Source organism: Lygodium microphyllum, chromosome 17 (assembly GCF_053477565.2).
Source record: "Lygodium microphyllum isolate KBCC chromosome 17, Lygodium_microphyllum_v1.1.10, whole genome shotgun sequence".
In the NCBI taxonomy this organism is placed as follows: Eukaryota; Viridiplantae; Streptophyta; class Polypodiopsida; order Schizaeales; family Lygodiaceae; genus Lygodium; species Lygodium microphyllum.
The window spans coordinates 61,454,274-61,468,165 of record NC_141151.1 but is presented as its reverse complement, the minus strand read 5'-3'; the positions used below and the strand labels follow the sequence as shown (position 1 = coordinate 61,468,165).

The 13,892-nt window shown below is 42.7% G+C and overlaps 1 protein-coding gene across 2 annotated transcripts in view; it reads left to right on the top strand.

Moving 5' to 3' along the window:
- Window positions 1-13,892, top strand: part of LOC148021951 (serine/arginine-rich SC35-like splicing factor SCL30A) — a 39,247-nt gene that overhangs the window by 7,037 nt on the left and 18,318 nt on the right. The gene's annotated exons all lie outside the window — the stretch shown is intronic.

The following is a 13,892-nucleotide window of genomic DNA, read 5'->3' as shown; positions in this document are numbered from 1 at the left end:
ATAGATTGCTGAAAGAAAATCAGCCATGGAGAGTACATCTACGTCTCTGACTCAAGTACGAAGGTAGAGCTTGCTTCCTCTGATCAACTCTCTCTCTCTATTCTTAGAGGAAATGCTTTGCATGACGGGCTGATTCCATTGAAGGTACAATTTTGTGTTTTCTTTGAAATTCTGCACATGAATCATTGAGTATTGGTCATAGAAAATGCAAGACATGTTGCACAGTAAGAACAGTGAATTCAGAGTTTTGCAAACTGTAATTCTGCACACGAATCATTGAGTTTTTGTCACATGCTGAACAATAAGAACAATGAATTCTGCACATGCTGGATGGTAAGAACAATGAACTCTGGACATGCTGGACAATAAGAACAACGAATTCAGGACATGCTGGACAATAAGAACTCTAGACATGCTGGACAGTAAGAACAATAAATTCAGAGATCTGCAGATTGCAATTTTGCACAGGAATCATTGAGTTTTGGTCACATAAAATGCTTTCCTGAAAGGGATGTTGATCTGGACATGCTGTACTGTTCATATGCAGCTGGGATTTACTCAGAAGAGATGAAAACCAATTGTTCACAGGTTATGTATTTTGGAACATTATCATTTTTGTAATTTTCTATCTTTTAATTGATAAAAAACTATCGAGAGGGGCGCTGGTCTTCAGGGCTCAATCTAGTGTTGAGCGAGGGAGTGAGGCCTCTGCTTATATGTGTGTGCGTAGAGACCAGGTGTTAATTGAAGGAACTACCGCTTTATGTGAGTCATAGACCGGTTTAAGTTGTCCATAAAGAGTAATGGCACGCATAGACGAAGGAGCCTTGTACAATATCTAAAGCTTCTCCGAAATCTTTGGAGCTATCTTGCAAGAGGTAATTGTTGGAAGAATTTTGGAGATAACAATGAAAAAGAGCGGAATAGTAATGGGTATCATTGTATCCCATGTGAGCAAGGCTTCTTCATAGTTGTCCTCCACGAAATCAATTGGAAGAGAAGTAGGTGTTGAGAAACCACTTCTTCAATATATACACTTCATTTCATTTAGGGTTTTGCACTTAGAGCCTGAAAAAGGATTGGCGTCTATATTTTGGTCACTTTTTAAGTGGGCGCCCACATAGTGATGCGCCACCCTAGACAATTTTGAATTTGTGCCTATAAATAGGTAATCATTTCATTCACTCTACACTGGATCAATCATTTTTCACCGCTCTTCCTTCGTCACTCCCACACTCTTTCCTCTTCACTCCATTGTTGTCCATACCCCTACTAGAGGACATTGTAGTTTGTGGTCACCCTTACACTTCTCCTTCAAGCACCTTGTCCCATCACTCAAGTCCTGTGTTCAGAGGCTTCACCTTGTTGGCATCATCATTAGATTGTTGGCGATAGCACTTCTACCTTGTTGTCAGTCTTCCATAATTGGCGGCCTCTTCCACTCTCTTTTGGCTTCATGAGACTTGGGTTTGGTCGTATAGAGACCTCCTCCACATCTAGCATCACCTTTCCCAGCCTGGCGTCTGCATCTTTTTGCTTGGCCATCACCCTACATCTGGCACCAATTTCTATAGCCCTAGGTATTTGTGTTTTTGGGTTGACAAACATTCACAAGCTGCGTTTACCCTCTTGGTGGCTATCCCTTCATTCGGTGTCATCATCCATCGCTTGGCTTCAGCATTTGAGATGCTCTCCTTTTGTTCGATAGCTTTGATACACCTTGGGAGTTGTGTTTTGCTGCTTAGGTCACTTCTTGTTATCTGAGGATTGTGGATCACTCCCTCGATAGTTGGTGATCATTGTCCACATCTCCAATGGCATTAGAGGAGTGTGGTTCACTCTCTCGCGACAGCTATCCTTCACTTTCCAATGATTATTTTGATAGTCCATTGTCGGGAGGATTCCATCTTGCTCCCCTCAATGTTCAAATTCCCCACAAGTGTTGCCACTTGATTTAGACGGGACAATGAAGTTATCTTTTGAGCTTCCTCTCAGCTATATCAACTCTTGTTCTCATAGCACAAATTAGTGTATCATCATCGTGTTCTTGTGTTTTTCTTCTTTCCTAGTGTTTGCCGTATACACTCAATGTTTCTCCTCTCAAACCCTACTGGCTCAGTGGTCTCTATCATTTTTTTAACATGGTATTAAAGCTAGAGGGACTCAGTGAGCCACTTTGCATCAAGGAAGGCAAAGATAGGTTGCAGATTCGGCATCATCTATTGATTTCCCTCTTCATTTCCATTGCATCACTAGGAGATAGAGATATGCTTCTTCCTCTGCCACCCACCCTCCCTTTTATAGGTTAATACTTCAGTGCTATGACTTTTCCACACGCAGATGAACAGACCATTGGATACTCCTTTTTTGGCATCATCGGAATTCCCATCGATGCTTGCCAACACGGACCTTTCTTCCCACATCGTTGCAGGTTCGGCATGGCTCTTGATTTTCCCCTTCATTTTCATTGCATCACTAGGAGACAGAGATACCCTTCTTCCTCTGCCACCCACCCTCCCTTTTATAGGGTAATACTCCAGTGCTATGTCTTCTCTACATGCAAATGGATAGACCTTTGGGTGCTCCTCTTTTACCATCATCGAAACCCCCACAAATGCTTGCCAACATGGATCTTTCTCTCTACATTGTTGGAGTATATGTGTCTACCTCTAGGGACTCGTTGTGCCACCTCTCCCTTCTGGGCCACAAACTCTATTCTGTATTGGCTTTCAGATTTTTATGCTCAAGGCAATAATACGCATTCAATGCACCCTTCGCCATATTGGGCAAAAGGAGGACCAACTGGTGCCAGGGCCTACTCGCGACCGTCTCAATGTGCTATGGAGGTGGTTTCTTCTTCTTTTGGGGTTTTAGAAATGCCACCTCAACAACCTGTGGTTCTTTAGTCCCCCGCTCCATTGAGAGATATTGTCCCCATGGTAGTTTGCTCCTTTGTGAGACCGTAGTTGTTTGACACCTTCCATTACTTCGGCTCCGCGGTCCATTCCATTGAGAGACATCGATTGTTGCTCACCCTTGGTTCAACATGAGTCTCATCTTTCCCCATCCTTGATTACTCAGGTTTGAGAGGCCACCTTTGGGAGTTCTTTGACATCTGCGATACCTGGGATATCTTCTTTGGTATAATTGACGGCACTTCCTTTGTTGTTTAATGATTTGAAAGACACGGGCTCCAACCTTCTTCGGCTTCAGAGGCGGCCCTTGCGTCTCCACCCTTAGAGGGCGCACTTATTCATCATGAAGTTTGTCACCCACCATTTACCCTATTGGGATGGTTGCCTTTGAGGAGCCATTTCACCTATTGATACCCAAGATCTTGGTTCTTCAGCTACCATGTAGATTAGGGCCTTGGAGGCTCAGTTGTGACTTGGGGACAAGGCCATCCAATTCCTTCTAGCACATTCAAAGCTAGTGGCTTCTCTTTCGAGGTGGAGTCGGTTTGTACATTTCATCCCGTCTATTGTTTCTTACTATAGATTACCTTTTAGGTGGAAATCTTGGATGTCCAAGATCCTCTACATGTTCTTCATATCTCTCTTCGCTCCTCTTTCTTCATCCGTTTTCAGGCTTGAGAGGGGGTGTTGAGAAACCACTTATTTAGTCTCCACACTTCATTTAGGATTTTGCATTGATAGCCTAAAAAAGGGCTAGTGTTTATATTTTGGTCACTTTTTAGTGGGTGTCCACACAGTGGTGCATCACCCTAGAAAGCTTCTGCCTATAAAGAAGAAGTTTGCCCATACCCCTATTGGAGGACATTACAGTTCGTGGTCAACCTTTCTCCTCCTTTAGGTGCCTTGTCCCATCTCTCAAGTCTTGCGTTTGGAAGCTCCACCATGTTGGCGTCATCATCAGACTGTTGGCGATAGCACTCCTACCTTGGCGTCGGTCCTTCATAGTTGGTGATCTCTTCCACTCTCTTCAGGGTTCATTAGATTTGCGTTTGGCTGCGTGAAAACCTCCTCTACATCTAGCGTCACCTTTCCAAACCTGGTGTCTACATCTTCCTGCTTGGTATCACCCCATATTTGGCATAAGTTTTTGCAGCCCCAAAAAGTTGTGTTTTTGGGTTGTCAGGCTTTCATAGGCTGCATTTACTCTTTTTGTGGTTGTCTCTTCATTTGATGTCATCATCCATCCCTTGGTGTTAGCATCTAGGCAGGTTTCCTTGCGTTTGATAGCTTCAATACACTTTGGGATTTGCGTTTTGTTATCGAGCAAGGTTGTCACGTCCAATGGCGCTCAATTAGTACAGTTTGATGCTAGTATGATAGTAATTGGACTAATAAATCTTGGATCTACGTTTGATGAAGAAAATAAATATATAATTTTAAGTCTATGCTTAATGTTTGGACTTAATAGTTAAAACATAAACTTAGAGATTCAAGTCAAAAGTAAGTGTAAAAGAGAGTTGAAATAAGACTTAAGAGTGAAGACTCACAAGTATAGTATGAATAATGAAACCAATGATTTTATTGTAAGCGAGATGTGCAATCTCACATAAAAAGTACAAAAAAATGGATTGAGATAAACTCCATCATCCATAGCTCAATCCGAATCAAGATACATGATTACTCTAGGTGCTCATATCACTCTCGGCATCGAAGGTGGAAGCATCCTCGTGCTGCTTGAGGAGCCATCACCCTCTTCAATAAAATCACCCTCACTAATGACATTGCCCTTGTCATCATAATCGGGCTCTCTAAGCTCTATGTGAGAGGTAGTGATAGATATGTCCTCTTGGGTTGAACTAGGAGTACTTATTGAGCCACTTTCGTGTATAGCATCAGGGCCAAACGAGTATCACAAGTAATCGATGTGGATGCCAAAGTGGAAGTTTCATTGATATCGAGGCGAGGGCGAATAACAACACGGGCACGTGTATGAGTGCGAGAGACCCGCCGGTCTATCTTCTCGAGCTCCAAGTAAAGCTTTCTAGATATTTGCTCCTCTTCCAAGTTTGTCTTGTGAGTTACACTTATGTGTGCTAGCGGAGAGCTTGACTGAATCCACATTTATCTATATATTTAAAGGATGGAAAATCTAGATTAAACAAATAAAAATATGTTTCATAATCTATAAATAAAGTTATGAACTAAAAAGTATAAAAATTAGATATATAATACTTGTCTTGCCATAGATATCTCATGCATGTTGTGTAGCATGCGTAAATTGGAGCGACAATTAATCAGTCGCTCCAATTATTGTGTGCCGAGCTTATTATGAATTTTGGTGTGCATGAGAAAATAGGCCGACCAATTTCTCTCACATGCACCCTACAAACATGCTAAACCATGTGAAGTGAAAATAAGTTTAATAAACTTGTAAGTTGTAATTAGAATTAAATGAAAAAAGAAAAGAGATTTTCAAACCTATGCAAGAATGCGTAAGGCCACTCTTTTGAGGTGGGCAATTGGTAGCCAAATGACTCCCACAAAAAAAGGGGCTTCATCAATAATTCTCGTTTCCAACAAAAGATGCAAAAGCGGTGCTTCTTTGATCTCTATAATCGATGAGCTCTTGGAGGAAGGCACAATGGTGCTCTTCTGCCAAAGCCGTTGGAAGAAAGGCATTGTGATCGGCAAGGACATCGGCATCCATGAAAAGAGAGGGTTTTTTGAAGGCGGGATGTAAGAGTGCCACAAACCCATTTATGGGTCGCTTCATCCACTTCCATATCTTTTTTGTCAAAAAGAGAATATAATTTCTTTTAGGGGTGGTATTTAAGATATCACTACAATAAATGTAAGAGGATAGAGATTTATAGGGAGATTTATAGGTGAAATTTGAAAAGAAAGAGAGCGAGACAATATGAATTATAAATTCTAAAACTAAAAAGAAGCATGAATCATTAAAAAAAACAAAAAGAATACCATGAAGAAGAGGCCTCCCCATCCAAGATGATCGATGATTGTATCTTCTCCATCCCATCCGCTATAAGATGATAGAGGAGGCCAACGGTAGGCCCCTCCATGTTTATCATGCGAAGTACCTTGCAGATGGGAGTGACGGCAATGACAATGCCTCTCGTATCCATCCAAATTCCTTCTTTAAGCAAAGCCTTTGAATGGCCTTTGCTTCCACTTGGCTTGATGCGAACTCCCCTTCAAGCCACTCCTTGAACTCATTTGAGTCTTTTGTTGGGATCAAGGCCCGTTTGACCTCCATGTATAGTGTACACACACTATTCAATTGTACATGTGAATGCACCCTTATATGCTCTAAGTATAAATACATTTTATTCTTTGTGTATCGACACATTGTTGGTACACTAAAATCTAATGGTACTTTTACTCTCTCTCTCACTTACTTGTCACTCTCACTTCTTGAACTATTGCACATCCCCAGCTGCGCTCCAATAATTGGTATCAAAGCATAGTTTGTGCATGCTTCCCAAGTCGACAAACATAGTTGACAAGGCTAATGTCTAGCAAGCAGGCCTGGGCAAAAGTTGCAACTAGTTGATGAGCTGACGACCAGTAGGCGATAGGAGACAGTAGCCGGCAGGCAGAAGGCCTATGCAACACGCAACAATCTAGCGAATGACCTGGCGATAGGTCGATGTGGAGACCAGTCGTTAGCATAACCAGTTGACGTGACAACTGGAGTTCTTGGTGACTAGCGTGGCGGCGTGTAGGTGATGGCTAGAGTTCGGTGCGACGGTTGGAGTTCGTGGTGAGCAATGTGATGGGCAGGCGACATGTTGTGAGAATTTCGCTCTTTTGAGTAAAATTGCTTGACTTTGGATCCCAAGAAATTGGGGCTTTTCATATATTGGTAAAATTTTACTCAATTGGGTCAGATTGGCTGACATTTATGCACTTTTGGATCTGAAATTTTGGGGGTTTGTGCAGAATTTGGTAAATTTATGTATTTTAGCCCGTGTGGTGGCTAGTTCATGTACAAACAGCAAAGATTTAGTATTGTTTTTGGAAGAACAGTAGGGTGTTTGCTGGTTCAGCTTGTGCTTTTACAGTCTAGGGCATTTACTCTTGTGTTCGTGATAAAATGGCTGCAACTTCTAGTTTAAACATCAAGAGTTTGATGGAAATCAAATGGTTTGATGGTCATGGTTTTGACCTTTGAAAAGACTGTATGCAGGGCATATTGTTCTTAAAGGATTGTGAGGATGCTTTGCAGGAAGATAAACCCGCACAAATGTTTGATGTAGATTGGGCTAGAGTAAACAAAAAGGCTGTGGCTTACATTAAGATGGGTGTCATTGATCACATCTTGATAGACATTAAGGGTTTAAATACAGGTTATGCAATATGGGAGAAACTAAAAATTACCTATGAGATCACCACACCTGTTAATTAGGTGCATTTGATGCAAGCTGGTAAATATGCGTCTAGATGAGTCAAAGCCTACAGCTGAGCACTTGAGTGCATTTACAGGCATTTTAAATCAGCTCAAGGATGCGAATTTGGACTTTGATGATAAGTTGAGGGCGATCATTTTGATCATGACATTGCCTAGTTCTCAGCTTATAATGTAAGAGACAGGGCTGAAAAGAAAAATGCAAATGTAGGATAGAGAAACAAAAGCAAAAGCAAAGGAAAGGAAAAGAGTGACATTACTTGTTATCGCTATGGTCGGAAGGGCCGCAAGAAGCCTGATTGCAGATATTACAAGAAGGAACAAGAAAGGAAGAAGAATATAGGTGACAAAAAGGAGAATAAGACAAATGTATTTGAGGCAGCCAAAGGCAAGGAAAAGGCCAATGTGGCCTCCAATGTGGTCATAGAGGAGCTTTCGGATACAGAGGTTGATTTATTATGTGCAGTTGATTATGATGCCCTTGTATGTTACATGCATGATATGTGATTGATGCTCTTTTGTTAGTTGATGATGGTATCACTCAGACTTGGATTGTAGACTTTGGTGCCTCTTTCCATGTAACTCCTTACTTGGAGTGTTTTGCTATGTTCAATGCAAGCAGTTATGGAAAGGTGTATCTTGGAAATAACCATGCTTGCTGCATTGATAGGATTGGGACTGTACACTTGTCTTTAGACAATGGGCAAGAGCTTGTGTTAAAAGATATCAAATGTGTCTGGCATTAAAAAGAGATTAGTATCTATTGGTAAGCTTGAACAACATGCTGAAAATGGCTTACAACAGCCAATAAATGCTGAAAATAAGATACCTTTAGATGTAGACACAATTCGTGAAAATGTTGATCATTGACTACGTAGGTCTACACGCGTAAGAAAGCAACCATACAGGTTTGACCCCTCCTTGCATTATGTGATACTTAGAGATGAGGGTGATTGAACCTCTTACATACAAAGAGGCCAAGTCATGCCAATTTAGCAGTAAGTGGGAGCTAGCTATGCTGGAAGAGATTAAATCTCTGTATGCTAATGATACTTGGAATCTTGTGTCATTGCCCAAAGGAAGGAAGCCTCTTCCAAACAAATGGGTTTACAAAGTAAAGACAGTTGATGGGAAACCCAAGTACAAGGCAAGATTGGTTGCTAAAGGATATGCACAGAAGGAAGGGATTGACTTCCAAGAGGTCTTTTCACCGGTTGTGAAGATGACCACACTACTTGTGCTTTTTGCTCTCACTACTGTATTGGAGCTGTACCAAATGGATGTAAAAATAGCCTTTGCACGGTGACATTGGTGAAGAAATTTACATGAAACAGTCGGAGGGCTTTGTAGTTCTTGGAAAAGAGTAGATGGTGTGTAAACTAAAATGCATCGTGTATGGGCTGAAGCAAGTACCACGGCAATGGTACAAAAAGTTTGACACTTTTATGCTATCTCATGGGTTTACACGCAGCCATGCAGATCATTGTTTGTACATGAAAAAGGATACAGATGGCAGTCCCATCATACTTGTTTTGTGTGTGGATGATATGTTGCTAGCTTGGAAAAGAAAGACTAGCTTGGATGCTCTCAAAAATCAGCTTTCTCCATGAAAGATTTGGGGAATGCAGAGCATATTTTGGGCATGAGGATTCGTAGAGATAGAATGCAGAAATTGCTTTTTTTTATCTTAGGAAAAATACATTGAAGAGGTACTTGACAGATTTAACATGGCCGAAGCTAAGCCTTTTGGGGTATCCTTATCTCCTTATCTTAAGCTTAGTAAAGTCAACATGCCAAAAGATGACGTGGAAGCAAATGCTATGAAGGGAGTCCCTTATGGATCAGCTTGTGGCTCTCTTATGTATGCTATGGTTGCTACTCATCTAGACATTGCTCATGCAGTGGGAGTTGTGTCAGAAGTGGTGCAGCAATGGAAGCGTAAAGAATATACTGAAATAAATGCTGAAACACAAGACAGAAGAAAGAATGAACACAGTAGACAGATGAGAACTCAGATGTAATGCTCGGGAAATGGAATCCATATCGAACACGAGACAGCAGCATACAACGGTGAGTCACTGGCTGCGTGGGCTCCTCAGCACCAGCTCCTCTCTCCCAGAAGGATCTCCACTGATGGCTGAAGCACCACAGATTGTGGAGGAGGAGCCCTATAAATAGCCACAATCGTGGGGAGCATAAAATGCAGGTCGGCCAGCAACAAATGCTAAATAATACATCATAAATGGCCACTAAAATGTGCCATAAAATACTGCATAAAATGCCCAGCCTCTAACACAGACTCACACCATGAGCTGACTAATATCTGCTAACACCCTCTCTCAGATCATGGGTGATCGGATACAATGAAATAGTACAATGATGGAGAATCATAAACTACACAACAAAGAAACACCAGAAGGACCATGGATGTCCAAGCCGTGAGTGGCCAGCCCACCACCAAGATGCCTCGGAGAGTATTTGATGTCGATGTCGATCATACCAACAACACCTGAAAATAGAGAAGACTCATAGCAGCTCTCTGTGTAATGTCACCTATGTCACTCAGGACATACAAAGCCAATCTGCCAAACATGTCTCTGAACATGTGACCATGGATTCCCCGCCTTTGGCCAGACCACCAAAGTGTCCCCTCATGTGAGCTCCAGACGAAAACCTCTCGCTCTTTGTCAAGAAGAACAGCTCATCATGGACCCAGAAATCAACTCCTGTCTCTAGAATTTCACTGCCAGATACCGTCGATGCGTCAGGGACGTCCCTCTCTGGAACCTGTGCACCTGTATCAAAATATAGATGAGGCACTGCAGCCCCACCAACACCCGCTCACACTCCCTCTCTGGCATCGAGGAGTCGTGAGGGATGACCGCATCACCACCACTAGAAAGCAGTCGAGAAAGGGGCAACCAAGCCCTTCCCGCGATCCGAAGAAGAGGATCCCTTCCGCGCCTTGGACTTCTCCTTGGTCGGAGGATCGGAGTCGGAGTCTGATGAAGGAGAGGACTCATCGGTAGAGTCAGCATCCCGCTTCGTCTTCTGCTCCTTCTTCCTGGAAGCCGCTAACTTCTTGCAGTCCTTCTGCAAATGTCCCTTCTTGCCACAATGGTAACATTGGGCCTTCGACTTCTTCTTCCCGTCACCCCTCTCTGAAGCTACATAAGCCTCACCTCCATAATGTGCCGGAAGCCGCCCCTGTAATCTCAAGGATGCCTCATGCTCAAGAAGCATCGAGGTCATATGTGTAAAACTGACAGGAGACGATGATGTCTGCGCCCGCAAAGCATTGGCCACTTCATCAAACTCCAGGGGGAGCTTGTAGAAAGTGCACGGAGGAGCCATATGGAGAGGATAAGAAGAGAAGTAGAAGAAAAGAGGGTCGTTGGGAGAGTGAGCACAGCCAAAACGCAACCAAAAACACCAAAAATAGTGAGTTCACATGCAATATAACCCAAAGGCTGGCCAAAATAAGCCAAAAGCTGCTGCACAAAGTGAAAAAATCAGGTTAAAACTGCCATAAACAGCAAAAACGGCCTGAATAATCAGAAAAACAGGCAAAAATAGTGCTGTAAACAGCAAAACGCAGGCTGCAAACTGAAGAAACAGGGGCTAAAGATTGTTGCAAGCAGTTTGATGAAGGAAACACGGGCAGCAAAGAGTGGAACAGCAGTAAACGCAAATCTGTCCAGAAAAACGCAAAACGCAAATGCTGAAACATTGTCGCCAGCAGCAAATCAACAGTCGCCAGCAGGAAGGACAAGTGGCTGATCAGCAAGAAGGGTGTAAATCCTGAAATCAGCAAGAAAACACAGCACAAATAGGTTGCAGCCTGAAATCTGATACCATGTCAGAAGTGGTGCAGCAATGGAAGCGTAAAGAATATGCTGAAATAAATGCTGAAACACAAGACAGAAGAAAGAATGAACACAGTAGACAGATGAGAACTCAGATGTATGCTCGGGAAATGGAATCCATATCGAACACGAGACAGCAGCATACAACCGTGAGTCACTGGCTGCGTGGGCTCCTCAGCACCAGCTCCTCTCTCCCAGAAGGATCTCCACTGATGGCTGAAGCACCACAGACTGTGGAGGAGGAGCCCTATAAATAGCCACAATCGTGGGGAGCATAAAATGCAGGTCGGCCAGCATTTAATGCTGGTCGGCCAGCAACAAATGCTAAATAATACATCATAAATGGCCACTAAAATGTGCCATAAAATACTGGATAAAATGCCCAGCCTCTAACACAAACTCACACCATGAGCTGACTAATATCTGCTAACAAGTTGTTGGTAGGTTTACGTCAAATCTTGGCAAAACACATTGGGAGGCTGTCAAGTGTATTCTTCGACACCTAAAGGGTACACAAAGAAAGTGTATTTGCTATGGGCAGGGTGCACTTAGTTTGCAGGGTTATTGTGATGTAGACATGGCAGGTGACTTGGATACTTGTAGGTCCACCAGCGGGTATGTCTTTACAGTTGCTGGTGGGGCTGTTTCTTGGTGTTTCAGGTTGTAGAACATCGTCGCACTGGGTACTACTGAAGCTGAATACATATCAGCTACTGAAGCTTCTAGGGAAGCTATATGGTTGAGTAGACTAGCAAAGGATCTCGGCATGTCTATGGGTACTGTAGTTTTGGGATGTGATAGTAAGAGTGCTGTGTCTGGCTAAGAATGCCATGTATCATTCACGCACAAAGCATATAGATGTGTGATATCACTTTATCAGACAGATTTTGGAAGATGGTCTAATTACATTGACCAAGATCAAAACACAGGACAACCCTACAGATGTTCTCACTAAAAGTCTAAGCAAAACTCAGCTTGAGCATTGCATACGACTAGTGGGAGTTGGTTAGAGATTCACTTCAGACCTTTAAGCGGGAGGTTGTTGGGATAAAGGCCCGTTTGATCTCCGTGTATAGTGCACACACACTATTCAGTTGTACATGTGAATGCACCCTTATATGCCCTAAGTATAAATACATTTTATTCTTTGTGTACCAACACATTGTTGGTATACTAAAATCTAATGGTACAGTCACTGTCTCTCTCTTGCTCACTATCACTCTCACTCCTCGAACTGCTGCACATTCCCAGCTAAGCTCCAACATCTTTGAGGGTTTCTTCAACTCCAAGTCCGAGTATGAGCGATAAATCGCAAGAACTTGGACCTTGGAGTTGACAAAGCCAACGATTGTGCAAACATGGTTGACAATCCTTGCCACCTGCTCCAACTTGCCTATATCTTTCATAAGAAGATCTAGACAATGTGTAGCACATGGTGTCCATACGATGGATGGAAACTCCGCCTCAAGTTTCTGCCCCAGATGCACAATTCGAACTGAAAATGCAGATCGCAGTCTGAAAAACACTGATGGAAACAGGCCAAAAATCATCAGAAGATAGTCACCTAGGTGGTAAAATCAGTTGCAGCAGTCAAGAAAAGGTTCAATCAGCAGCAGAAAAGTCAAGACTCAGGCCTGAAACAGTAGAAAACAGCAATAGGAACCCTGATCTTCAAATCTGATACCATTTTAGAAGTGGATGCAGAAATGGAAGCATAAACAGAGGCCGTAATAAACTGCTGAACACAAGGACAGGAGATAGAGACAAAAGAACGCCGCAAAGAAGAGAGCTCAAAAGAATACCCGGGAAATGGAATCTATATACCGATAATGACATGTACTACTACAGTGAGTCACTGACTCATAAGCATTGACACCGGCTCTCCCTCTCCAACAGAACCCATGGTGATGATATGACTGATTGAGGAGGGAGCCCAGTATATAAAGGACAAAACAATGCCCAAAATAGCCGCAGGTCGGTCAGCATTTAATGCTGATCGGCCAAAAATAACGCTTACACATCATAACGACCATTGAAAAATGCCTAAAATACCTAGCCATGCCCAGCGTAGCTTAGACTCACACATGAACTGTCTAGATTGCTAACAGAAAGTACTATCGTAGGTGCTTCCACCTCTTCCTTCTTTTTTGGATCCCAACTAGTGTTGAGTGTTTTTTTCCTCCATTTATGCAGCTCTAAAAGAATTGTTTTGTTTAGAAGGAACTTAGTTAATTTTGTAGGACATGCCCAAAAATCCTCCATAACGGGACATGACCTGTTGTGGTCATCCATCCGTTACACTTTGATGACTCTCACTCTAGACATCACTTTTCTTCTCTGATTGTTCTCCCTTCTCCACCAACTTCTTGCTGCCCATACCCCTTAGAGGACTTTACTCCCAATTGGGGGAGGTGCTACTTTGCTGCCTGATGGTGCATCTCAGTTGTCCAGTCTGGTGCTAGCCTGTTGGATGTCGCTGCCCTACCTTGGAGTCCTTACATTTATGTGACAAAAGATAAAATTTTGTGGCATCCAAATAAATTGGAAAGGAGTGATGTTACGTAGCTGCAAGGCATATGAGAGAGACATGAAGTAAAATGTGTGTCCCCAAATTGTGTACACAGTTGTTGTGATGACTCAAATATTGTTGTAGTGACTTGAAAAGAATTTTTGTGGGGTGGTGAT